Source organism: Vulpes vulpes, chromosome 1 (assembly GCF_048418805.1).
Source record: "Vulpes vulpes isolate BD-2025 chromosome 1, VulVul3, whole genome shotgun sequence".
Classification (NCBI taxonomy): domain Eukaryota; kingdom Metazoa; phylum Chordata; class Mammalia; order Carnivora; family Canidae; genus Vulpes; species Vulpes vulpes.
Genome location: NC_132780.1, coordinates 4132207 through 4159836, shown reverse-complemented (window position 1 = coordinate 4159836; position 27630 = coordinate 4132207). Strand labels below are relative to the sequence as shown.

At 48.2% G+C, this 27630-nt stretch overlaps 1 protein-coding gene across 3 annotated transcripts in view; it reads right to left on the bottom strand.

Annotated features, from left to right (window-relative positions):
* Positions 1–27630, bottom strand: part of CHST8 (carbohydrate sulfotransferase 8) — a 129758-nt gene that overhangs the window by 100731 nt on the left and 1397 nt on the right. The window lies entirely within an intron of this gene.

The following is a 27630-nucleotide window of genomic DNA, read 5'->3' as shown; positions in this document are numbered from 1 at the left end:
TTGAAAACTCCATTCAAAGAAGCTATTTGAAAGGAGAATCACTGTGAATTTAAATGACTTTCTCAGAAGCTTGACTTTTAAAAAAGGAAGATGAATCTGGCCCTTGCAAATAAAAACCAGATTGAGGAGCTGAGCTTCGTGGAGTGACTTAAGCAGGCATTCAGAGCTGGCACCCTCTGGGAACAGCGCGGCAAAGGCGGGCAGGCGTTCGGAACACGCAGAGCCTGGAGCTTGGCTCGAGAGCATCCTCCCCCACCTTTTCATCCCCTCCCCTTCCCTCTGCCTCCATCGGCTCCCCCACCTTCACCTTGCCTCTTGGTTGCACCACCCTCACTGAGCACTGCACCCACGTGGGCCAGCCCGTGCACCCCACCCTCCTGGGGTTCCCAGGGATGCAGACAGTCCTGAAGCAAGGCCACCATGGTGCACAGCCCCGATCTGGGCAAATGAAGGCACCGGTGCCTAGGATGTGTGAGGTGGGGACTGAAGAAGTGGCAGGCAAGGGACGGGGGCACCCCCAAACAAAGGTCTGGTAGCAGGGGCATCAGCCTCTCCCACCAGATGGGTGCAAATTCTCTTGTTTAAAAGACCCACTCTGGGGGCACCTGGGTGGCTCGTGGTTGAGCATCTGCCTTTGGTTCAGGGCATGATCCCAGGGTCCCAGGATCGAGGCCCACATCGGGCTCCCTGTAGGGAGCCTGCTTCTCCCTCTGCCTGTGTCTCTGCCTCTCTCTGTGTCTCTCATGAATAAATAAATAAAATCTTAAAAAAAAAAAAAGACCCACTTTGGCTGGTGGTGGAGAAGAGATATGGAGAGGTGAGGGTAGCTGTCCGCCTGTCCATCCCACCCACCCACAGGCAGCCCGCGTAGCACTGGGTGAGCACCCAGCCAAAGGGCAGGGGGCTGTGCAGGCTCCGGGGCACCATGCAGCTGGGCAGTGGGCACTGCCTCTCCCCAGATGGTGCAGCCAGACCCCCTGGTGCAAAGGGCTCCATGCACCCTCCCTTTGGGAAAGAAAGAGGGGCTCCAAGGGGTACTGAGCTGGAATTCAAGAGAGGGCCAGGAATGGAGGAGCTGGGTGAAAATCCCCCGGGACCCCCGACCAGCTGGAAGACCACACACCCGGGGCTCAACCTCGGGTTCCTCCTCCCCATCAGCAGTTCTCGGGGCTTTGCCATAAGAATGTGTGAGGTCGCGCGGTGCCCAACCAAGCGCCAGGCCCACGGGAGGGACGCAGCAGATGCCACTGCTGGCGGGCGCTCACGTCGCAGCCGCAGAACGAGTTCCCGGGCCTCGTTACCAAGCCGGGAAGCAGAGAAGCCTCTCTCCTGGAATCAAGCCCAGACTGCCAGCCCCACACAGCTTCTGTGTCCCCGTGTAAGAGCCAGGGTGCTGGGAACCTTCCTTCCTGCCATGGACGTGGGCCTCAATGGGCAACGTTCACGTGGACACGTGGGTAGGCTGGAGCTGAGGGAGGAGGTCAAGCTGAGTAAGGGAAGAGCTTTCATGCTTGCAAAGCAGCTGTCAGAAGAAAAGGGACTTCTGTGTTAAGGGTGGCGGTAGGCCCCAATAGCCTGATCCCTTCCCCACTCAATTTCCTTCAAAAGGATTCCATAAGTACAAAAAGGGGGTGGAGGCATGGAGCCTATATGCATGGAGGCAAGATGCTCAGGGTACAGCAGGGAACCAGGTGCAACCAGGAAATCCTGCAAACTCAGAGCAGCGGGCACAGGATGGGTGACTGGGCAGCCACTGGGAGGTCAGGGTGCCTAGCAGAGCCTGAGCACCCATGGAGGAGGTCCAAGAAGGCTTCAGGAGAGGGGGCCCTGGGTGGCTCGGCAGGTTAAGCATCTAATTCCTGGTTTTGGCTCAGGTCATGATCTCAGGGTCATGAGATCAAGCCCCCAAGCCAGGCTCCACCACACTCAGCAGGGAGTCTGCTGGAGATTCTCTCCCTCTGTCCCTCCCCTGCCCAAGTAATAAATACATAAAAATTTTTTTTTAGAAAAGTATTTTATTTATTCATGAGAGACACACAGAGAGAGGCAGAGACACAGGCAGAGGGAGAAACAGGCTGCCTGCAGGAAGTCCGATGCAGGACTCGATTCCAGGACCCCAGGATCACACCCTGAGTCAAAGGCAGACACTCAACCACTGAGCCACCCAGGTGCCCCAATAAATCTTAAAAAGAAGAAGATGAAGGCGGCGGTGGCAGCGGCGGCTTCAGGAGTGACCTGTCCAGACAGGCACTGATATATCATACAACATAGCTTCATTCCATAAAGCAAATGATTAGGGCAAAAGGAGACTTAACAAATCCCCAGTCATAAAGGTTTTAACAGTTTTTAAATGAACAAATTATGCAAGCAAAATTACATAAGAATAGTAAAGATCTGACTCATAAGACTCTGGTACTCCCTCTTACACCTTTGGACTCAGCAAATAGAATACAGTTTTTTCAATCACTCAGAATATTTAGAAAAATGGGCTTATATTACACTGCGGGGGGAAAAAACCTCAATAGAAGTCATTATCTAAAAGAATGCAATAAAAATAGAATCTAAGAAAAAAGAAAGAGATTAAAATGTGGGCTACAGCATTGTTTTTAATAAAAAAAAAGGTGGAAAAATATAAATTCCCATCAGTAGCTGAAAGTTTAATTAAGTTTTGGTCGATTCAAACTCTGGAATCCTATACAATCGTTGGAAAGAATTACCCCATTCACTGAATACAGAGTTTATGAAGAAGAGAATGGGGTACTGGTAGGAAAAGCAATAAACTAAGGAGATATGGCTAAGAATGTTCCGGAATTGAAGAAACCCATGCTCTCTTATGCTGGAAGTGTATACACAGTGCTGAGCAGGATAAAGGTAAAAAAAAATTCACCCATCTTAGTAAAACTTCACAATAAAACTCAAAAGAAAAATCTTAAAGCTTACCAGAAAGAAGACAGATTACCTACCAATAGAAGACAGTGAAGGAGTATACATTTTTTTCTAAGTGTTATAGGTAAAGAGGGGTCATTCTATTTTTTTAATGAAAAAATTTGTGTCTTTGAATGAAAAAAAAAACAACAAAAGGATACATTCCTGCAATAAAAATGAACCCAAAAAGAAACTGAGCAGGATTTACAAAACACCACCATTGATAAAAATTTGTCAGAAAATTGAATTAACCATCGACTCTATATATTGATAATACCAGCTGTGTATTAAGATCAAAAGAAATCCTCCACTATAATAGGAAGGAAGACGGAAGGAGAGACTATTCAGTGTGAAGTCCCCGCGTGCAAAGATCTGTGATTGTTTTGAAGGATGACCGAGATAATAACTTTATTTTTTTAAATAATAACTTTAGACATGCTCAAAATTTATAGTTAAATATGTGTATCAAGATTTTAAGGGTACACAAAGGATAGGAAGAAAATCTATCGTTTTCAAATCCACAGAGGAAAAAAACGTTATCGATTAGACTGGGTACAAGAAAGGAGAGTAGTAAAAGGAGGCCGCAAATGAGGTGATAGAAATAAACCCAAAAAGGAGCCTGGGGGTGGCTCAGCTGGTTGAGCGCCTGACTTGGGCTCAAGTCATGAACTCAGGGTCCTGGGGGTGGAGCCCTGCTTCAGGCTCTGCACTCAGCAGGGTGTCTGCTTCTTCCTCCCTCTCTCCCTCTACCCCTCCCTCTGCCCATGCACTCTCTCTCTCTAATAAATAAAATCTTTTTTAAAAAAGAAAAAGGAAATAAATCCAAAATATCAGTGATGACAATAAATGGTAAGGGATTAAGCCCTCCTACCATTTGGTAATGCTCACTGTATGTCAAGCTTTGGTCTAAGCATTTTACCATGTATTGTCCTACTGAATCCTCAAAACCATCCCAGGAGTGAGGTGATCACATTCTATAACTGGGGTACCCTAAGGCCCTGGGAGGTGAAGGAATGTGTGCGACTGCCTACTCCTGGTAGAGCCAGGATCCAGACTCAGGCACGTGGGTTCCCCAGTCTGTGCACGTCCCTGCTGCCTTCAGAAACACGTGCTCATACACACAGAGACCCTCCTGCCAGCCGGATGAAGGCCACCAATCTTGGTGAAAAAGCCTTTCAAAAGCAACACAGAGAGAAGTCCATGTTAAGCGGAATGCTAGGAAGTACTAACCAAAGGAAGGCTGATGTTGTGATTATTATCATCAGATGAAGTTGAATTCAAGGCAAAAAGGAATTGGGGGTGGTGGTTAATGAGTGGCAGAAGGAAGAAAAGAACAATCTAAAAAAGAAGACAAGGAGGCACCTGGGTGGCTCAGTTGGTCAAGCATCTGCCTTCGGCTCATGTCATGATCCCAGGGTCCTGGGATCAAGTCCTGCATTGGGCTCCCTGCTCAGTGGGAAACCTGCTTCTCCCTCTCCCCCTGCTTGTGCTTGTGCACTCACATTCTCTCTCTCTCTCTCAAATAAATAAAATCTTTTTTAAAAAATAAAAAAGAAGACATACTAATTAGGAGCTTGCAGGCATCTAACTAAAGAACCTCGAAATATACACAGTTGACTCTTGAACAGCATGGGTTTGACCTATGCCGGGCCTCTTAGACACAAATATTTTCCAAGTAATATATTAGAAAATGTTTAGAAATGTGTGACAATTTGAAAAAACCCATAGATGAACCACAGCCTAGAAATAGCAAAAACATTAGGGAAAAGTTAGGTACCCTTGTAAGGATACGGTATACAATACACGTACAAAATATGTTTATCAACTGTTTATGTTATCGTCATACTGGTCAACAGTAGGCTATTAGTCAAGTCCTGGGGGAGATGAAAGTGATACTGAAATATTCGACTGCATGGGGGTGGGTGTCCCCAACTCCCACATTGCTCAAGGGTCAACTACAAATCCAAAAATGGCAATCATGAGGAAAATGAATACATCTACAGCCAGAGTGGAAGATTTTTAACGGGTCTCATTTAGAAATGGAGAAGATCAAGTGACTAGAAAAACTAGCAAGGATACGGAAAATTTGAAAAGCACTGTTTCAAGATCGATTTTATATGTGCGCTTGTGTGAATGTGTGTATATATGGAATGTACAGAAATATATTTGTGTGTGTGTATTCCTATAGCCAGCAAATAGAGAAGATATGTTATTTTCAAACACACTTACATTCATTCAAACATTTATAGAAGCTGACCACATACCAGGTTAAAATCTATTGCAGGGAACTAATACAACACAGGTCACATTCTCAAACCACAATGTATTTAAATTTAAAACCAGTCAGGGTCGCGGGGGTAGCTCAGTTGGTTAAGCGTCTGACTCTTGATCTCAACTTAGGTCTTGATCTCAGGGTCATGAGTTTAAGCCCTGCTGTGGGCTCCATGCAGGGTATGAAGCCTACTTTAAAAAAAAAAAAAAAAGAAAAGAAAAGAAAAAGAAAAGTGAATGATAAATTCCACCTTTCAGACATCTTAAGATGTACTTTTTTCACATCATCTCTGAAACCAAGATACATTTTACAATTGACAGGACGTTAGAATTTAAGCAGCAGCAGATTTTTTTCTTCTTTCTTCATGATACATAAAATAATGGTATGCGTTCCAATCAAGATCATTCCAATTTCACGAAAATATGGTAGTTTTGATAAAATGTATGGAATGCAATACTACCTAACTGGAAATTAACAACAAGAGGGAAACTAAGAAGCGACGAAATACTCAAAGAGGAGATAAAAACAGCAATTTCAGCTATGAAAAATTATGATGGTGACAACTTATGCACACCAAAACTTATGAAATGTGGCCAGAACTGTACTCAGAGGAAATTTTATTGCTTTAAATGTTTTATTCTTTTTTTTTTTTTAATGTTTTATTCTTATAGAAAAAAAAATAACAAATGGCCTAGACATTCAACTTAAAAAATTAGAAAAAGAGCAAGATAAGAAACCTTAAAAAGAGATTAAAGATGACAGGAGGAAGTACAGATTTTTAAGAATTTAATAGTAGGATGAATAAATAAACTCAACAGCTGTTTCTCAAAAAGGGTCAATAAAATATATAAATCTCTGGCAAAGTCCAATGGAGAAAAAAAAGAGAGAGAGGAAAAGCATTGAGGAAAAAGAGATGTAGCCAGAGATGCAAAAAAAATTATTAAAATATAAGAATACCACGTGGAATCTTTATGCTAATAAATTTTCAAATCTTGATTAAATGTATGATAGTCTAGGGATGCAGAAGTTATACAAACTGATTTAAGAAGTAGAAAAGCCGACCAGAAAATAAGTGTGGAAAACAATCATCCCCACCCCCAGAGGTGTCGTCCTCAGACAGATTTCACTGGAAAATTTCAAACCTTCAAGGAACAGAAATTTTTCTGTGCTATTTAAAACGTTTCAGAGGATAAAGAAAGGAGGAAAACTTCCTAATTAATTTTATGAATAACGCATAACCTTGGTACCAAAACCTGCCAAAGATGAAACCAAAATAAAATCACAGACTAATCTTCCTTGTCACTCTAGATGTAAAATCCTAAATAAAAGATTATGGCCAACATGCACAGCATCCTCCCCCTACAACCACCCCCAGCTCCAAATGCATGGATATGTTGGATAGAACACAATATAAAATAATTAAATACATAATTGAGCTTGAAGGAGAGAAAAGGAAATCTTCAGGTGCAAAAAATGAAGAGATGTGCGAGCTGGAGCCAGAAACTGTCAGCCGGTGCCCCCAGAGACCTTGAGCGACAGATGGCAGACCCCAGAGGCCAGGACAGGGGCGCAAGTGTCAGCAAGAGGCAGGGATCCAGCCTGGGCCCTCGTCCCTCCTGTGACAAGGAGCTGGAGCTGAGGTCCTGCACAAAACTCAGGCTGGAGAAAGCATCCCACTCAGTGAAATGGGGGCTGGAACACTCACCCCATCTGGGAAAATACAAAGAATTGTGGGAGGTTGGCAGTTTCCAGAAAGAAAGGAAGTCCCAAGCTTGCACCATGGCCATGCAAGTCCAAATTTATAATAGTTACGTTGTGTAGACTCCCCACATACAGAAATAATGGGAAAAACAGGTCCCAACTGATGCATCCATGGGATTGTCAGCAGAAACAATTTTCGAAATGTTCTGACGCAACACTTTTACAAGGCACGAAGCACAGAGCTACCATAAAATCCTTTCTTAATATATCACCAATCTTAAATCAGTTTGGATAATTTTTGCTTCCCTAGAATATCATATAGAAATTACAATCTAGGGGTGCTTGGATGGTGCAGTCGATTAAGCATCTGACTCTTGGTTTCGGCCCAAGTTATGATCTCAGGGTCCCGGGATCGGGCCCCGTGTCCACCTCTGCACTCAGCATGGAGTCCGCTTAAGATTCGCTTCTGCCTCTGCCCCTCCCCTGCCTCAGATAAATCAACAAAATCTTAAAAAAAAAAAAAAAAGAAATTATAATCTGCTCAAGGAAATGATTCACCAGAAGGAAACAATCAACTGATAAACAAACAGAAGGACCAGCACTTCTATGAACCTGCAATAAAGAAAACCCTGAAAATGATCATGATTACATTCTAAATTATTAAGTGAGTAAAAGGACTAAAACCAATGAAAGAAGAGGAAACTACTAAAACGCAAAGCCCACAGATCTCAAAAATTGCTATAGGATGTCTAGAAGTAAAACACAGAGTGATTGAAATTCAAAATGCAATACAAGAGTTTAATAACGGATTAGTTAAATGGGGAGATGCAGTGACCAGGAGAGAAACTGGACATAATCACCCAGCACGTACCCATGGAGAACAGGAGACTGAGAGAATAAAATAAGAAGGTCCAAAATGATACTAATAATCATGGAAACTGGCAGCAATGTATCCCCAGGGACTGAAACAAAGTCAGATCCATCTAAAAACTTACAGTCCTTTTCGTGTCCATGTAGGGTCTCTGGAGCATTTCAGGGAACACTGGTAACTAAGACTCACAAGGCGCTGACCATATGCCAGGAGCTATTTTTATCACTTTACATATGTTAACTCATTTAATGATCACAACAACCTACGAGTTTGGTAATGTTATTATGCCCAATTTATGGATGAAAAGGCTGAGAAACAGAGCGTTTAATCGCTTGTCCTCCACTATTAAGCACTGAAGGACAGTCAAATCCATGTAGCTACCTCCAGAGTCAGTGTCTTACCCCGCGTGCCAGACTGCCCTTCACACATGGGGCTGGCATTTCAAAGGCTGATAAGGAAAAGACCTATTTGAAGATATGATAACTGAAAACTTTTCAGAACTTGAGACAGCTGTAAGATTCAATGTATAAGCGTCTGACCTCCAAGCAGGGAAAATAAAGTTATATACCTAGACACACCCGAGTGAAGCTGAGGAATAGCAAAGCAAAGAGAAAAATCATAAAAACAACTAAGAGAGAAAGATACTGTCCACAAAGGACTGAAAGACTAACTCCAGGCTCCTCTGATGAGCAGTAGAGACCAGAAAACCATGAACTAGGTCTTCAAAGGACTAAAAAAAACACCTATCACCCCGGAGTTCTAGACCTACATCAACCATTCAGGGCAAAATCATATGTAAATGAACAAAGTCCAGGAGAGTTTCCACAAGCTTTCCCTGAAAGAACTAAGAAAAGTAGGTATGTGCAGCAGTCGGAAATGGGACCCAGAGAGAAGGATGCAACAAGCAAGAGTGAGCAAAGGACTTGGCAAACAGCCATCAATCCAAATAACCATGAATTGTAAACAATACTGACAGTAATACTGATAAAAAAAAATTGGGGAGCTTATTAACAATCTAGTGCTAAAATTAAACAAAAGATACACGATGGGAATACGATCAGAACAGGTGTTCCGTCATCATTGTTTGTTTTGGAGGAAGGCAGAAATCTTGGTTTCATTCATACTGTATTAAGCCAACTATGCATATTAAAAATGTGAAAGTAATCTCAGAAAGAATAAAACACAAAATGCGGAACCTCCAAATCAGGAGAGGGAGCAAAATAGGAAAAAAAGAAAATAACAATCAATCCTCCCAAATCAGTAGAGGGAGCAAAATAAGAAAAAAAGAAAACACAATCCATATTTTCAAGCAGAAAATATTTTTAAAGATTTTATTTGAATTCCAGTTAGTTAACATACAGTGTAATAGTAATTTCAGGTGTACAGGATCCAACACTTACATACAACAATACTCGATGCTCATCACGGGGTACATCTTAATCCCCATCACCTATTTCACCCATCCCTCCACCTGTCTCCCCCCTGGAAACTATCAGTTAATTCTCTATAATTGAGTCTATTTCTTGGTTTGCCTCTCTTTTTCTCCCTATGCTTGTTTGTTTCTTAACTTCCACATATGAGTGACATCATATGGTATTTGTCTTTCTCTGACTTATTTCACTTAGCATAAACTCTCTAGCTCCATCTACGTCATTGCAAATGGCAAGATTTCATTCTTTTAGACGGCTGAGTAATATTATGTGCATCGACTGATGAATGGATCAATACGATGTGGTATATATATGTGTATTCACAGTGGAATATTACTCAAAAAATATTTTTTTATAAAAAAGAAAAAATGATTTTAAAAAAGTAGAAACAAAATAAAATGAAAGAATGCAAATAGACCAATAACCACAAAAAAAAAGATGAACTTGCTATAAGAGGCCCTTCCAAAGCATGATGCAGAGATGCTGAAAGTCAAGAGATACTAAAAAGGTTTTATTACGTAAATAACAAGACAAAGATTGTTTTTATAATAGTACTATAAGGCAAAATAATATACCTTTTAAAAAAATAGAGAGTAAATGTTGATAAGATTACAAAGAAAAATTAGCAAATTCGTAATCATATAGGGAGACTTTAACACATCTGGCTCTGATATTCATAAATTAAGCATCCAAAAAAATTAAGAATATAAAAGATACACCAACAATATAAGTAACAAGACTGAGCTAAAAAGACTGTATAGGGGATCCTTGGGTGGCTTAGCGGTTTGGCGCCTGCCTTCCTCCCAGGTAGTAATCCTGGAGTCCCGGGATCAAATCCCACATCGGGCTCCCTGCATGGAGCCTGCTTCTCCCTCTCCCCCTCTCTCTCTCTCTCTCTCTCTCTCTCTCCCTTTCTCTCTCTCTCTCTCTCTCTCTCTCTCTCCCCCCCCCATCTCTCTGTCTCTCATGAATGAATAAATAAAATCTTTTAAAAAATTAAAAAAAAATAAAATAAAAAGACTGTATATAGATTTTAGATATAGATGATATAGTTAGAATTCTGCACCCAACGATTAGAGTTTATATATCATTTCAAATATAACAGGGGAAAAAAGACCATATACCAACCAGGACACAAAGCAGTTCTCGGTTAAAATTAAAGAATCAATAGCATGCAAACCACAATTTCTGACTACAGTGCAATAAAACTGAGAAGTAGAAAAGAAAAAAGCACTCTGGAAATGTCTAAGAGCCTCAATAATTCATGAATCAAAAAATCACAAAGGAAATTATAAAACTTCTAGCTATAAACAGCAGTATAATAAAATAATTATGTACCCCCAACAAATTAAGATTCATCCAGAAATGTATTACAGAACTGCTCGTTAATTAAATTGGGAGAGAAGAAGTCCTTGATTATTTATAAACACAAACGTATATGGGATACTTCGTTTTTTTAAGTTCTAAAAATCTTATCTCATAGACAGCATCATGATTAATGGTGAAACATTAATATCAGGACTAGAACAAGGAAAGCCCGCTGGTATTTAATATTATCCTGGGAACACTTGCCAATTCAAGTAGAAAGGAAAATTGAATAAAAAATATGAATAAATAAAAAAGCAAAAAGGAGTAAATCTTGGGGCCCCCGGGTGGCTCTGTTGGTAAAGCGTCTGACTCTTGATTTCAGTGCAGGTCAGGATCTCAGGGTTGTTGAGATCAAGCCCCTCTTTGGGCTCTGTGCTGGAGGAGGGGGGGGAGTCTGTTTGAGATTCTCTCTCTCCCTCTGCCTCTCACCCTCCTCACAAGGGCACAAGCATGTGAGCGCTCCCTCTCTCTCTCTCTCTAAAATAAATAAATCTTTTTAAATTAAAAAAGGGAAGGAAGGAATAAATCTTCATGACCTTTTAGGTTAGGCAGGGCCTTTTCGGACACAATACCAAAGACACAAACAACAAAAGAAAAAAAAAATGGGTAAGTTGGACTTCATCAGAATTAAAAACTTTTCCCTTGCAAATGATACCATCAAGAAACTGATAATACACAAAATAGGATAAAATACATGCAAACCATATATCTGATCAGGAACTTATACCCAGAATATATAATAAAGAACTCTTACAATGCCATAATTTAAAAAACAAAATTAATTTACACGCAAAAGATCTGAATAGGCATTTTCCAAAGATGTACAAATGACCAATAAGCACATGAAAAGACACTCCACATCACGAGTCATTAGAGAAATGCAAATCAAAACTATAATGAAATCAAATACTAAATGCAAATCACTGACTACTTCGCGCTTTCTACGATGGCTATGAACCAAAGAACAGACAGTAACGAGTATCGCAGAGAGGTGAAGAAATTAGAGCACCCATACACTGCTGGTGGGCATGTAAAATGGTGCAGCCGTTCTGGAAAACAATCTGGCAATTCTTCAACAGGTTAAGCCCAGAGTCATCAAATGACCCAGGGTTTCCGACCCTCTGTTTATATCCAAGAGAAACGAAAACATACATTCACAAAAACCCTGTACACAAATGTGTACCTGGCAGTTTCATTAATAAAAGCCAAAAATCACGAACAACCCAAGTGTCTATCGGTGGGTGACGGGATGCAATAAGTGTGGTATATCCATACAACGGAATATTATTCAGCCCTAAAAAAGGAATGATGAACCATTGCAACAGGGATGAACCCGGAAACCATTATGGTAAGTGAAAAACAAGACAGAACAAAAGGACCACCTATTACATGACTTATCTACGTGAAATGTTCAGAATAGACACATTTATAGAGACACAACGTAGATTAGGGGCTGCCTAGGACTGGGGGGGGGTGTAAATAGGGAGTGACTGCTAGCATGGACAGGGTTTCTTCTTGTGGTGATGGTTGCACAACTCTGTGAACATAGTGAAAACTACTGAATTATTCACTTTAAATGGGTGAATGGTATGTGACTATATCTCAATAAAGCTGAAGGGGGGCAAGGGGCAGGGTATGGGGAGAGAAAGAGAGAGAAAGAACATCCAGATCCCAGTCCCCGCATTTGCACCTGCTATTCCACTTTCTTAGCCAATCCCTCTACTTCCACCAACTTCAGTGCTCTCTCTTACCTCCTCCAGGACTTTGTTCCAGCAATTCCCTCTTCTCCCTACAGAATCTCCCACCATCCATTGGATCATCCCCATCAACATAAAAACATCCCATTTCTCCCATCCTAAAAGCTGAAACAGAAACCCCCTCAACCCTTCTTTCCTCAGCAGCAGCCTTCGCATTTCTCTGCTCTGCTTCGTAGCAAAGCATCTTGTTACCCATTTCTCAACTCTTCCCATGGTCTCATAGCCCCACTTAAATCAAACGCTGTTCCCTCCACTCTACCGAAGAAGCCATGCGTCCTAGGGCACACTGCTGCATCCACTGGTCGCCACCAGCACTGACACAGGTGACCAATGGACTCCATGAGGCACTTTCTTCACTTAGCCTCGAGGATGCCAGACTCTCTTGGTTTCTTCCTATCTCATTGGTCACCCTCGGCCTCTGTTCTTGGTCCCTCCTCATCTCCCTGACTTCTTCCTACTGGAATATTCTAGGTGTCCGCTATTGGTCTTCTTTTCCTCTCTTTCTACACTCAACTCTTACTGACTTCAGTCTTTCTTATGGCTTCAAAAACCATGTGCTGATGACTCTCAAAATTTCTATCTCCAGCTCTAACCTCTCTCCCTAACTCCACACTTGTATATCCAACCAAATATCCAACATCTGCAGTTGTGTGCGTGTTGGACATCTCATAGACAGTACGTCCCTAACTGAACTTCTGGTCTAAACCCCTCCACCGCCTGCTCTGCCCACTGTCTTTCCCAACTTGGTTGGGGGTAACTCCATCCTTCCAGGTGCTCAGACTAAGGCTTTCCTTTCTTCACACCCCATCTAATCCATGAGGAAATCCTACTGGCTCTGCCCTTCAAAACTGATCTGGAATCTGACCCACGTTACTGCCGCCATCTTGGCTCGGACCATCATCTCTGATGATGTAAGAATCTCTCAGTTCTTTGCCCCTCGGCATGGGAGCAAGAAGAGTGATCCTCTCAGAACATAATTCAATCTAGCACTCCTGAGTTCAACACCTCGCAGTTGTTCCCCACCTCACACTGGCAGTGAAGTCGAATTCCTTACCCTGCCCTACAAGGCCCAAATCATTGGCCCTCTCCCCATTCTCTCCCAACCCCACCTCTGTGGCCTCATTCCCAGCTACCCTCACCCTCCCTCTCTTCACTTCTTTGCTGGTCCTTACTCCTGCCTTAAGATCTTCTACTAAGTATCCCCCTGCCTGTCAGACATTCACCTGGATCAAGATTGCTCAACCTTGGCACTATCACCATTTGGGGCCAGACAATTCTTTGTTGTGGGGACTGCCTTGTGATTATAGGATGTTCAGCAGCAGCCCTGGTCTATTCCCACCAGATGCCAGTAGCACCCCCCAGGTTCCCCTGGGGCATAACCGCCCCAGGTTGAGAACCACTGGTCTGGATCATCTGCAGGGCCCATGCCAATACTCCCCTCAAATCTCATGTTTGCTCATGTCTCACCTTCTCAGTGGTGCTCACCCTGACCACCCTACTCAATTCTTCCATCTACCCCACTTCATCCCACACTTCTAATCCCCCAACCCTGCTTGGCTCTTCCAAGTAACTATCATATTGGCTTCATGTAAGCTGGGATATTCCTCTGCTTTGTTTCCTGGTATAACCTCAATGCCTAGAACAGCGTCTGGCACCTTTGGCGCTCACAAAATATTTGTTGAATAAATGGATCACAAGACCCAATACAGCAAAACATAATACATATATTAAAAGGTTAACTCATCCACAAATTTGTCCTAACTTATCCATAAATGAAACACAGTCCCAACACAAATCTCTATGGGATATTATTGGAAACTTGACCCAGTGTTCCTTTAGGGCACCTAAAAGAATTTTTTAAAATGTGATATCACACACGAATAATGGGAAAACACTTGCCCTCTATGACATTAAAAGTGTGTTCATATGATACACTAATTAAAATGGTGGATTCTGAAAAAAAATAAAAATAAAAATAAAAAAATAAAAAAAATAAAATGGTGGATTCTGGACCTAGAACAGGCAGGCTAAACCAGAAGAGTCTAGGAATGGCCCCAGTAAATAGAAAAATTAAGCAAACGATGATGATGGCATTTGAAAAGCAGTCAGCAAAGGGTGAGCGCTCCATAAATGGTGCTGTGATAGTTGGTTGGCCATTTTACACCTGCACTATACGTGCTACGCAGAAATATAGAGGTAGTAACACACGCCTGCGAAGTTGCTCGAAAAGTCTTAGGTGGTTGCCTCTGGGGAGCAGGACTGGGAGACAACGGTGAGGGATGAAGCAGGGAAGTGCTGGGTTTATTCTAAGCCTTTTATCACCTATGCCTTTTAAACTACATATATGTATTACTTTGATGAAAATTCAAGTTATTTTAAAAAAGCAATAAGCATGCCCCTCTTTAACCTATCAAGTTGACAAAGATTTAAAAAATGAAGATTCGCTGGTGTGAAAAAGGCACACTCATGCACCGCTGGGTCTTTCTGGAAGGTGATTTGTCGAGAAATATTAAAAGTCTTAAAACCACGCATACCCTTTGAGCCAACAAATCCACTTCTAGAAATTTATCCTGAAGTGACACAAAGGAATACAGCAAGAATGTTCGCTTCAACATTCTTTAAAATTGGAAAACAAAAATGAAAACCACCAAAATGTCCAACAGGGAACTGTTTATATAAATTATGATAAATTCATACGAAGCAATGCTGTGCAGGTGTCAAAAGCGGGATGGAAATAGATCCATTACCCTGGAAAGGCTTCCATGATATATAAAGTGATTAAACAGGTTGTGTGCAGTAGGCATAAAAATTATTGCATTTTTATAAAATGAATATGACTTACGAGTTTATGTATATAAAGAGATATAAATATAAGATATTCCCTCTCTGTAACAATGTATAGGAACCCCAGACCCAGAAAATGCGCTGAGTAGGTGGTAAGGCTTTTATTTTCTTATTTTTATGAAAAAAAATCTTATTTTTAGGGGCAGCCTGGGTGGCTCAGTGGTTGAGCGTCTGCCTTCGGCCCAGGGCATGATCCTGGGGTCCTGGGATCAAGTTCCATGTCAGGCTCCCTGCATGGAGCCTGCTTCTCCCTCTGCCTATGTCTCTGCCTCTCTCTCTCTCTCTCTCTCTCATGAATAAATAAATAAAATCTTTAAAAAAAATCTTATTTGTTCCTCTGCTAAAGCATTTTTGCAGGGGTTTTCTAGGACTTGTGAAGGTGGAGACAGGAATGTTGAGGTGAGGTCCATCAGATATAGGGTGGCGTCCACATGGTCTCCTGTGCTCCCCTCTTATCCAGAGCTCCAAGCCGAGTGGCCCGACTGGGCAGGTCCAAGTTTACCCAGGGCCCGGCCAGCAGCTGGGTACCCAAGCCCCACCAGCAAGGACCCCCTACCCAGCAGGTGGGGGCAGGTCAGAGGTCACACTTGGGCAGGCCATCGTTGATCACAGCCCAACTCTACAGCCCCTCTACAGCCTGTGCTCTTGGCAGTTACTGTCCCTCTCCTGGGCTCTGGCCTCACCCTCCAGCCAGGAAACTGTCCTCCTCGCCCATAAGCTCTGGGCTCCCAATTATTTCAGCCCAGAGGCCAGATGCACTTCACAGACAGATTATGTGGTCGGTGTGAGACTTTGATTTTAAATTCTGAATTTGCCTCCATACTCTAAAGGAATAGATTTCATGCAAAAATTTGCCTGTTCTTGAGTATTCGACTATCTGGTCACCCTGGACCCCCATCCTTCCCGGCTGGGGCAGCTGGAGCCGAGTTCTGAGTTCTGCGGCTCCCTTCCAAGGGGTAAGGCTCCCGGCGTCCCAGACCACTTTTCCTTGTTGCCCTGGGTCCTGGCCGCAGCGGGGGCTGAATCTTCCATCCGGGCTGCTCCAGGTCTGGGCTGCCTCCCCTCTCTGCCCACCTTACCAGGCCCCTCCTCCCTCCCACCGAGTGGGGGAACCCATGTCCACAGCCCAGTCTCCTCAGCCTCCCCAGTACTACCCTGCACTTTTGGGACATGGGATTTTCACATCAAGGAAAATCCCTCCAAGTCTGCCCCCTGCTCAGTCAGGTGGTTTGGGGGAGTCAGATCCCGGGGAGCCTTTTGGCTGCTGCTCAAACCCTCCCCAGGGGACCAGGACCAGGACCAAGGCCCAGTCAGTGCCTCATGCAGTCCTGGGTTCAAGAAGGAGCCACAGGACAGAAAGAACGATCCTGGTCCCTGGGGACTCTGATGCCAGCAGAAGAGACTCACCCAGCAGACACTTGGTATGGGAAATCCGAAATCCCAAAGAGCCCAGTGTGGTGAGTCCTGGGGAGGGGGGGCTTCTTGGGAGACCCCTGTGAGGAAGTGAGGGGGCAGGAGGGGGCAAAGGGAAGCGCAGGGAGGCCTCAGGGGTCCTGCAGGGCGCTCTGAAGCTGGGGGGACCCAGGGGGGATGTAACCCTGGGCAGGAGCCCCCCACCCCCACCCCCAGGGTACGGCTGGGAGAGACAGATTTTCCCAGCAGCCCCCAGGGTGGTCAGGCAGGGCCAGAAGGCTGCCCCACGGGAAAGGCCAGGAGGTCTCCCACGGGCCCGCTCTCTCCCCAAAGGCCTCGCAGGACAGGGCCAGAGACTCGAGACAGGAGAGTGCACTGAAAATTCAGTCACATCCCCGGCATTTATTTGAAACAGAACATTAATTCTGACTGTCATTAGAGTCCATTTCAATTCTGTAATAACATAAAAAGTTAAGAGTCTAATTTATTCATACAAATCTTGTTAGCATCCAATTTCCACATAATGTAACATATTCCTTAAAAAGCTGACAAAGCAGGAGAAATTAAAAACGTAAAAAAAAAAAAAAAGAACCATCCACGGGTGCTCATTGCCACAGAGCCAAAGGTGAGGACGGGGAGGGCAGGGTGGCCCCAGAAAGGGCTGGAAGCTCGGAACAAGCCTGCGCAGGCTGCAGCCTGGGAAGGAGCTGGGGCTGCCGCCCACCACATCGCCGCCCGGGGGGCCCAGGCAGTGGGGCTCCCCCTCTCCCCTCCCTGCCCAGCTCCTGCCCCGGGCCTGCAGGCTCCCCAGACAGCTGCCCAGCACCTTCCCCAGCACACCCGTCCTCCGGAGCCCGTAACTCCTCTTAATTACACGTCTGCGGTGTTTGCATTAGATGGCTGTCACCCTGTAATTCACCCGTGCACGGGTTTTAATTGTGCATTAATCTTTCCTACACGCCACTCCTCTGCTAGAATCTGTAACAGCAGCACTTTGGGCCATTTTGTTTATTCCCCAACCAAAAACAGCTGATGACTGTAGAGGCAGAGTGGCCCTCCCCTGCCTTTCCGGGATTACCTGCTGGGGGCGGGGGCTGGAGAGCGGCTCCTGGCACCTGCAGGCTGCCCTTAAACACAATATTGGCCTGTTTGGTGGCTGACATCCATCTCGGAGGAAAGGTCACGAGCGAACAAGCGATCTTCCAATCACCTGCCACGGGCTCCCCGCTCACATCCTTTCTCTCCAGCTCCAGGCTGCTGGGTGCTGGGAGCGCCCTGGGGACGGGTCTCACGAGGGGGGGGGGGGTGGACCGCGATGTGGGAACCTAAGGAATCCACCAGCGTGGAGGTTCCAAGGTCACTTGGAGAACCACGAAGGAGAACTATAAATTACAAAGCCCTGGATGGCTGCCAGGGCCCCAGGAAGCTACATTTAGCATATCATTCTCGCAGCAGCAGCAGGAGGAAGGCTCAGCTCCCTTTCCGAAGGAATTTGAATGGAATTTGTTACAAGAACATTGTGATTGAAATATCACCAATTGGCTTTTCACGACAACTCAGCAATAGATTGCAGTTGCGATGGGTGTGTGTGTGCGTGTGCGTGTGCATGTGCGTGTGCATGTGCGCGCGCGGGTGCTGGGGGGTAGCTGTTGTGCTCTCCAGCTGGCCGAGGTCCATACAATATTTATGAAATCCAGATGAAGCCCTACACTGGCAATGAGCTGATATCATAACACAGATTTCAAAAACGTCTTGACATTTGCCCAAGATCAAATTTCCCCTTGCGAAAACCCTCGAGGCCCTGCGCTGACGGCGCGCGCACCACGCAGCCCCCTCCTCCCCGCAACCTGAGTCCCCGCAATCGGTGCTGGGCTGGGAGGCCCTGGGGTGCACAGTGGCCGAGGACCCCCCCCACCCACAACACACACACACCCGCCGCCACGTCCACTTCTCCTTTGTGGAAAACCCGAGCGGTGGCTCTCAGGGGTGAAAGACAGGAGTTTCGGCAATTTTTTACTGTTAAGCACTTTGCAACGAGCAAAACCGAGCTCGCTGATCTCCTTCTTGACGAGGCTCTGACACGTATGTGGACCAGGAGAGCCGGGCGGCGATCATCCGTCACGCACCGGCCCCGGGAAACAAAAATGAAAACAGGAGATGTATCTCCTTGGGGCCACAGATCTCACTTAGGTGCAACCTTCGATTCATCAGGAGACGCCAGGAGGAGGAACGTCATCAGCCTTCCCGAGGCCTGGTTACAGGCTATTTCCAAAGTCGTCCCTAAAGGCAGCCTCCACCCCAAAGGGCTCCTCCTGGGGGATCTCTCCCCTTGCTCCCCTTGCTTCCCTCGCTCCCCGTGGCTTTTGGAGACAAAGGCTCCCCACCTCCTGGTCCCCGCAGTGGTGAAATACTGCCCGGGAATTATTGCCTGCGATCCGGGCCTGAAGTCCCCGGAGATTGTTTATGAGTAAAAGGCAAAGATTTAGTTTCTGATAAACACTTCATAGCGCACATCCTGCGAGAAGCAGCCCACTTGCCAAGCACGCATCTTTACGAGCTGTCCGCCTGTAAACCTCGCGCGGAAGGTCCCTGCTTAATGTTGGTTTGGCAGTAAATTGGCGCGATGCACGGGTCTGCTGCATCAAATTAGCATCGACCCATAAAATGCTACTGAATGATTCTTCAAATCTGCCAAGTCTTCAAATCAATTTTGGAGAAAGCGTCAAGGGTTTTTGGTTTGGTTTTTTTTTTTTTTTTTTTTTTTGGGAAACTTTGATAAACCTTTCATATTAGTTATCACAGAAGAGCATAAACCTTTCTAATCTGTCTTTCCACCAAAGGGGAAAAAAAAAGGTGTTGTTTTTTTCCCAAACTGCTTTTAGCTCTTCCATTTTGCACACCCGCCTCCACACCACATAAACAATGTGCGTGTGTCATGGATTCTTTGTTGCCCTATTTAAAGCGAATGGTTACGCTGGCCCACAGGGTCCGTGGTGGCCGGTGATCCCACTGTTTGGAGAGAATTTCTACTGGCACCAGGATAAAGTTCTCACTCTTGGCCTTTCAGGTGTAGTCCCCAGTTCACCTCCTCCAGGAAGCCTTCCATAACTCGCCAATGAACTCTGATCATCGCTCTGTGCCTGTGTGTTGGGTCAACTAGACTACGTTCCCGTGGGGGCTCAGCGCACTTCCTTCCCCGAGAACTTCCTTCCCTGGGACCCTCAGGGGTGGGGGGCTCACCCTGACAGTCCATGAGGTGTCATCTTTCCCTCCCCACCTTCGAAGGCCAGCCCCTTCACACAGCCCCCCTGCAGATGCCCCAGCCAGAATCCCTTGTTCTTACCCTTCAACCTCAGAGATCTCGGCCACCCTAGCCATCCTCTGCTGGTGGCACCTGATTTGTGTGTGAATCTGCCTCTCTGAGGGCAATGGCTGGGTCTCAAAGCCACACTGAGAACAGAACCTTGATTTGAACCCCCAGGGTCTGACCCTGAGCTCTCATCCCCCGGGCCATGCTGCTTTCCACGGAATATGTCAGATTTGAGGAGAAAGGGAACGAGCCACACCAAAGAAAGGAGGCCCTATCCCATTCTGATGGGAACCACTCCTGTGATGGGGAGGAGTGGGTGAGGTGGTCCCAGACATGGCCCTCCTGCCTTCACCTGACTCAGGGGCGTGTCGTCCGTGAAACGGTGGCACAGAAAAGCAGAGGACACTGCCCGGCGCAGGGATGGAGTGCATTCGGGGGGGCCTTCAGGCTTCTCCAGAGGGACCCGATGACAGAGAAGCCCATCAGAGAGAAGGTCACCCAGGAGTTGTTCCTAAAAGGCCAACGGCTGGAGCTCTGGGGGTGAACATGGTTCTGGGGGCACCAGCCCCAGAGCCTAGGGCCTAGGACCCAAAGGCCTTGGTCAGAAGCTGGTTTTGAAGATGAGGAAGTCATTTAGAGGGACAGAGCACCAGGACAGGACACCCTCCAAGGCCTGAGAGCCCGGGTTCCAGAGCCTTCCCCATAGCGGACCAGGCTGCTGACAAATCCCCATCCAGACAGCTGGGCTGGGAGGGCAGAGCTCAAAGGGGAAGGTTGGTCTTCTGCTCCTCCGTTCGGTGGGCACTCCCGGGGCCCCGCTCTGTGCCAGGACTGTCGTAGATACCGGGACACAGCAGTGAACAGAATGGACAGGGCGGTCACGCTCATGGAACGTGTGACGGGAAAGAAAGAGGAGCCACAGAGAGACGGACGCATGGCAAGGATTCATTCGGTGACTGGCGGCTGGGGCAGGGGCCCCGTGCCCACGTCTCCAACACCTCCCAGGGTGATTCTGAGGACAGTGCCTGGGACCCCAGTCTCATCGAGAGAAACACCTGTCCACTCCACCCATGGCACTCCAACGGGCGGATTCAGATCCACGCCGAGGAGGGAATCGCCAGCACTCCCAGACATTTAAGATACCCACAATTCAGAGACAGGAAGTGGGAAGTGAATCTTCAAATTTGTTGAATACTGTTGTCAACTTCAACATATCCTCAGCAAAAAAATAAAATAAAATAAACTGTATTAGTCATCTGGGAAATGAAATTAAAACTACAGCACTACCTCTACACGCTCACGGAATGGCTGAAGTGAAAACCACCGACCACGTGAACTATCAACACGGAGGCAGAGCAACGGGAACTCACGTTTAACTGGTGTCGGTGCGGGGGACTTAATAAATAGACAATGGCCAGCACCTCCACAGGGTGACCCTCTGCACCTCCCAAGACCCAGCAATTCTCCTCGGGGAATATGTTCATTAAAAAGTGTCCCAGACACTTGATGAGATGAGCAGTGGGTGTTAGACTGTATGTTGGCAAATCGAACTTAAATAAAAACAAACATACTTGTAAAAATAATAAAAATAATAAAAATGAAAAATAAAGCTCAGCATCCTCATAATGGTGATAATAGTACGTACCTACACCAACCACAGGTATTAATATAAGGGTTAGGTCAAAGAGACTTAAAGCTCTTACATACTGAGCACTCAATAAATGTTGGCTATCGCTATTAAAATTTTTTTAAAAAATGAAATTAAAAACAGTGCCCAAGAGATACGTGCAGGAACATTCACAGCAGCACTGTTCATAACAACCCAAAACTCTGAGCAACCCCAATGTCAATCAACTGGAGAATGGGTGAATAATTGGGGTATATTCACACAGTGGAATCCCACACAAATGCAAAAATGAACAAACGACACAGGTGAATCTCACAAACGTGACGGCAAGCCAGATCCCAAAGTGTACAGACTTTTGCTTCCAGTTCCATCAAGTCTTAAAATGAGGACAACCAATCAGTGCCATTCCAAGTGAGGGCAGCAGGTACCCGTGGTGGAGGGGAAGGGCCTGGGAGGGGACCCAGGGTCCTCTGGGACTCTGGTCATGTGCGGATTCCGGCTCTGGTGCCAGCACAGAGGTGTGTGTGGCTTGCGGATTTTCACGGCGCGGCGCACACAGCCTTGGTGTGCATACTGTACTTGGAATAGAAAGTTCTCGAACATACTGAACTCAGGATGGGGAAAAGGCATGGACGGGAACCTGCCTGGGAAGGGCGAGACCCAAGGGGGCACAAGCCAGTGGGGCCACATGCCCCCTAAGCCTTTGTCACATGACCAGGCAAGGCCCCAATCAACGTGCTTCCTTGCACCCAAGATACAAAAGGACTCGCTAAGCTTCCGCTGGCCACTGTGACGTAGATTCTCTTGTCCCCATTTTACAGATGAGGAAACTGAGCCTCTGGCCCACATGGTGACCAAGTGGTGACACTGGGATTTGAACCCACGCGGTCGGACCGCAGGTGCTGGCTTCATTCAGCTGCGTGGGGTGGGTCGAGGGGCGGAGGTGGTCACCACGGCTGCCCGTGGACACTTGAACTCACGGCCGAGGAGCTAAGAGATAAGTAAGAGGCCCAGACTGTGCTTTCACAGGGATGAATGGACATTACACGTGCAGACGACGCCAACCCTCGAGAAATGAGATAACATCAGGGGGCAAGGAGGCGGCCGCTGTGCGGGGCGGTGAGGTGGCAGTGACCACGGGGGAGGGGACACCCACATCCACACGGCTCCCAGGCCGGCCCCAGCCTCGGCGGGAGAGGTTGGAATGCGGAGTGGGAAAGCCGAGGGAGCTTGGAAGGGACAGTGGTCTCGGATGCAGCATTCTGACTGGACCCAAAAGGATACCAAGGGAAGGGGTTGAAGACAGTGCTCCTGGTGAAGGAGAAGGGGCCCCGACAGGCTGGCTGCATCACCCTCCTGCTCCACCAGTGTAGACGGAGGACCTGCTTTGAGCACTGGCTCCAACACTCCACACAGGCGGTTTGCATAATGCAACGGCTTGGCCAGTGTAGACAGACTGCCTGAATGGGGTGCAGAGCTCAACCAGGATAAACAAGCTGCCTGCATCCCCAGCTGAGCTCAGCGGGTACAGATGGACGGCACTGCACGCCGGGCTCACCCCCCTCAGCTCTGGGAGCCGGGGCCAGGGTCCGTGGGGGCCAGGGTCCGTGGGGCAGGGCTTGGGAGAGCCCAGGCACAGCGGAGGTGCCCGAAGCCGCCGAGACTTGGAGGGCTCTGAACCTGGTACCAAGTCCCGCGGGGAGTGGGGCCGGCCCCGACTAGATGGGAAGTCCCAGGGCTCACACCCTTGACTCAGCCAGGATAGACAGACCACCTGCAGCATGCACTGGCTCAGCTAGTGTAGGCAGAGTGCCTGCATCACCCACTGGCTCCAGCAGTGTAGACAGACCGCAAAGTTCGGCTCACCCTGCCTGCCAGCAGCAATCACGGAGTCCTTCTCCCGAGCTCATCACGACCCAGACTGCCAGAGAGAGAGAGAGCACTACCTGCATGAGCACTGAAATCTGCTTGCACGTTCACTCGGCCTCCTCTGGGCCTGGCAGGCGGCGCACGAACAGAAGGACGGCAGCCAGTATTTGCTGGGCGCCTGGGGTGCTCCCCTCAGGAGCACAGGAAGCAAAGCCCCCACAACTCAGGCCTGGAGGAGGGTCTCGGCGCTCACAGGCTTGGGCAGATGGGTCTTGTCCAGGGAGATGAGTCAGCCCCCAAAAAGAAGCATCCTTGAGGGTGGGGGGATGACTAGCCTGCCAAGTGTGAGTCAACCTGGACTAGGGGCTGCTGGCAGAGGGCTCTCCTGTGTCAACTCCCCACCGGTGAGCACCTGGGCACGGCTGGTGGCCTGTGGCAGTGAGGCAGCAGCCAGAGTACAAAAGGGGGGCCAGTCTGGTGAGGCCGCCCTCCAAGCAGAGGGTCCAAGTGCTGCAGGAATCAGCTCCCAAAACACCCGGAGCCAGAGGAGTCATCTGTACCTCCAAGCATCCTCTCCTTGGCTCTCATCCCTCCCGTCCCCGAGTCTGGCCCGGCCAGGAAGCAGCTGGCTCAGGCCCAGGCAGAGTGAGGACAAGGTGACAGCGACCTGGGCTGTTGCTTGCAGCTCAGCGGCCGCTCGGCTCAGGGCCCACAGCCAGGAGCGTGGGCACAACGGGAAGCGGGGTGACTCACAGACCCGCTCCCCCCCACCCCAGCTCTGCAAGACAAGTTGACGTCTGTGGGGATGCCGAGCTGAGCTGCAGCTGGCCACAGGGAACATCCCAGGGAACTGGGGAGCTGTGAGGCTGGCGGGGGCATGGGGAGCCCCCAGCAGAGGGCAGGAGCAGGTGCAGACGGGGGGAGGGTGGGGGGCTGGAGTGAGGGAAGGCCATAGGAGAGTTGTTCTTTCTGGCCCGGGCCAGCTGCCAGGTCAGGTACAAGTGGTGGCAGGTGAAGGACCTCCCAGGGCCCCAGGAAGCTAAGCGGAGGACACCCAGGCCAAGGCCACGTCTGGCCAGCAGCCCTGCGTGCAACCCGCCCCAGAGGAGAGTGGGCATCCGAGCAGCCTGCCCCTCCTTGGGACCCCCGCCTCCTTCCTGCAGGATTCCCGCAGCCCCCTCCTCACTGGGCTCCCTCCTCTGCAGCAGCTGGTGGGGTCAAGTCCTAAGCTTCTCCTCGGCCCTCGAGGCCCTATATGGCCGGGCTCTGGCGGTGTCTCCACTGCAGCAGTCCCTCCACTCTGCCGGCCACACAGGCCCTCCGCACTCCCTCTCCCCCGTTGGCACACCGTGCCAGGCTAGCTCGACCCCTCCCTCTGTCCGCCCCACTCCTTGCTTCTTGGTTCCAGGGCTCTTCCTTCAGACCTTCTCAGGGAGGCCCTCCTGACCCTCAGTCCAGGTGGGGGGACTCCGCGATGCATCTCAGAACCACCCGGATGTCTCTCTCCTTCGTGGGCTCATCACAGCCCAGGAATGCGCAGCACTGGGTATCTGGTGACGGTGTCGTGTGGCACAGCAGGAATCGGGGAGAGCGAAAACAGTGACAGGAGAACTGCTCCCTACGAGAAGCAGGGACCACTCTGAGTTGTGTTGACTTTCTGTCCCCAGCGCCCGGCACAGAGACAGACACCTGGTGCCTGCTGCGCGAACATCCACGCACACAGCAGAATGCGGGACAGCCGCAGCGCGACTGATGACGGGAACGTGGCCTGGAGTCATCTGGCTCCAGGTTTCAATGTTGACAACCTTCATTTAGTTCAAATAACTGTTGCTCGCCAGGGCCACCTCCAGCCGTGGCCTGGCAGAGACGGGGAGCCTTGCCCGCGGTCCCCAGCAGCAAAAAAGCACTGATTTCCCAGAAACCCAAGGCCGCCTCCAAGGTGGGGAGCGGCAGTGGGGAGACCCAGGCCCCTGCCGGCACCCAGACGCTCTCCGACTTCCCTCCGACTTCCCGGAAGGTGGCTTTCGAGATGGAATCAGGGTTGCTTCTTGCTGTCGGCCCACCTGGACCCAGGCTTCCCCGTTCTGCCCAGGGCCGAGGCTGCATCGGGGCCAGCAGGTGCACGCTGCCGCCCCCGATCACCAATGACCGGTCGTTTTGTACAGGATAAAAGCCACAAGTTTTTCCCACAACCAATCTGTTAAGTCTCATCCTCTGCCCCGCTGATTTACCCACCACGGGGTCACATACCTTCTAGCTGGGAAGAAATGACATGGAAAAAGAAAAAAAAAAAAAAAAAAGAAAGAAAGAAATGACATGGCATCTCCCGTGTGCTCCGCCACCTGAGTTAACGCAGCCCTGTCCCCTGGTTGGTTGAACCCAGGGGTTCCCTCTGCCCGTGGCCAGCCTTTGCCCAGGAGGGAGGGACCACAGCCGCTCTGGAGTCAGACCAGTCCTGGCCATGACTCCACAGATAGTGCCACGGAGCCTACGTCCCCCTGCTGTCACCGCACAGGCTGGCCGCTCCCAGCAAACTTCCTGAGCTCCAGGACACCATCACCTGCACTCACATCCAGAGCAGCAGCCTTGATTTTTTTTTTTTTTTAATTTCTCACCGTCCCACGGCAGGGCCACATTGATCTCGCTGGGCCAGCACGACATGGATCTTCCGTTGCTAACTCATTACCTTCTGATTAGCTGGAAGGCCGGGCCCTCGTCTCACAGTGTTTACTGGCTCTGACGGCCACAGTTGTTCACGAAGGCGCGGCCACATGCTGGGTCCACTTTCCTGCCCACAGGCTCCCTCCCTGCCCCACGTGTCTCCCACGTGGCTGCCACACGCAGGAGAATCAGGGAGATGCAGCAGGGGCGGGTGACTGCAGACATCCCCCACTCCAAGCCAGGCAGCAGGCCCAGAAGGGGGCCACACCTTCACAAGACTCCAGCGACCCCCCCCCCCCACCAGGTGCCTCCAACCAGATGCATCAGCAAATCACCATAAAAGCTTTGAGCGCCCATCATTCGATCAGCAAAACCACAAAGAAGCCTATCAGGTCGCCGCTGGCACAAACTCTTGAGTGAAGAACAGAGGAGCAGTCTGCAGGGCGTTTCCAATCCGGAGACTCTGCCGGTCCACCTTCTAGGTGGATCCAAGACAAATCCTGCAAGGAGCCCACCAGCACGCTTTCCCAACGACCATATGGCAAAAAAAAAAAAAAAAAAAAAAAAAAAGTAGCTACCGAACTTTCCCAGACTTATTAGCTTACATAAACAGACATTTGAATAAATGTTTAAAAAATGAAATTCCCTTGATACCCTGTAATCAGTAAATGTTCATTATGGAAACACAGCAAATATGCATGAAATTTCCCAAGTGGTATTCTGGCTACAAGATTAAAAAGGCATCTCCAACAGCAGGCTGAGTTACAAAGCATCCTCCTCCGGTCACAATCCGGGAAAGCTGTGCCAAGCCCAGGAGGTCAGACAAGCCTGCTCCTCGCGCAGCCGGAGCCAGTGAAAATCAGCCTGTGCTCCTTTGGGCCGCTGTCGTGGCATCTTCTAAATGAGCCCCCACATCAGCTGGTTGATGTCTCTCTATAAATAATTAATCCTTGACCTTGTTTTAAGAAAGCCCTGACTTTTTAATTTGGGGTCTTTTTAAGAAATCAATACCAGGGGAACATAATTCACTCTGTGGCGTCTGATTCTGAGTAAATAAATAAATAAGCTGTGTCATCGGTATGTCTCAGGGTGAATGGGCTGGGCAACGGGATGGGGCCTGACTCGGCGGCTGTGTTCAAGCGCTATTAAATTATTGATCATCCTAAGAGACTCAACCTCTCAGGGTCTGCGTTTTGTTCCTCCCGTGGGTCATTTCACAGAGGCAAGGCAGATGAAGGCTCTGAAGTGTTGTTTCCACTCCCCGCGAGGGGTCCTCAGCCCCCCTGTCCTGCCACATGTGGTGGCCTGTCTGGATGTTTTAAAAGGGTCTCCTACAGGGAGCAGAATGTCACCTCTTCCTGCAGCCTGTCTACCTTGCTTTTGGGACAGGGACAGAGGGTGGGCAGGAGAGACCATGACAGATGGGAAATTTTTATTTTTTAAGGTTTTATTCATTCCTAACAGACACAGAGAGAGAGAGAGAGAGAGAGAGGCAGAGACACAGGCAGAGGGAGAAGCAGGCTCCATGCGGGGAGGCTGATGCGGGTCTCGATCCCCGGACCCCAGGATCACGAGGGCAGCC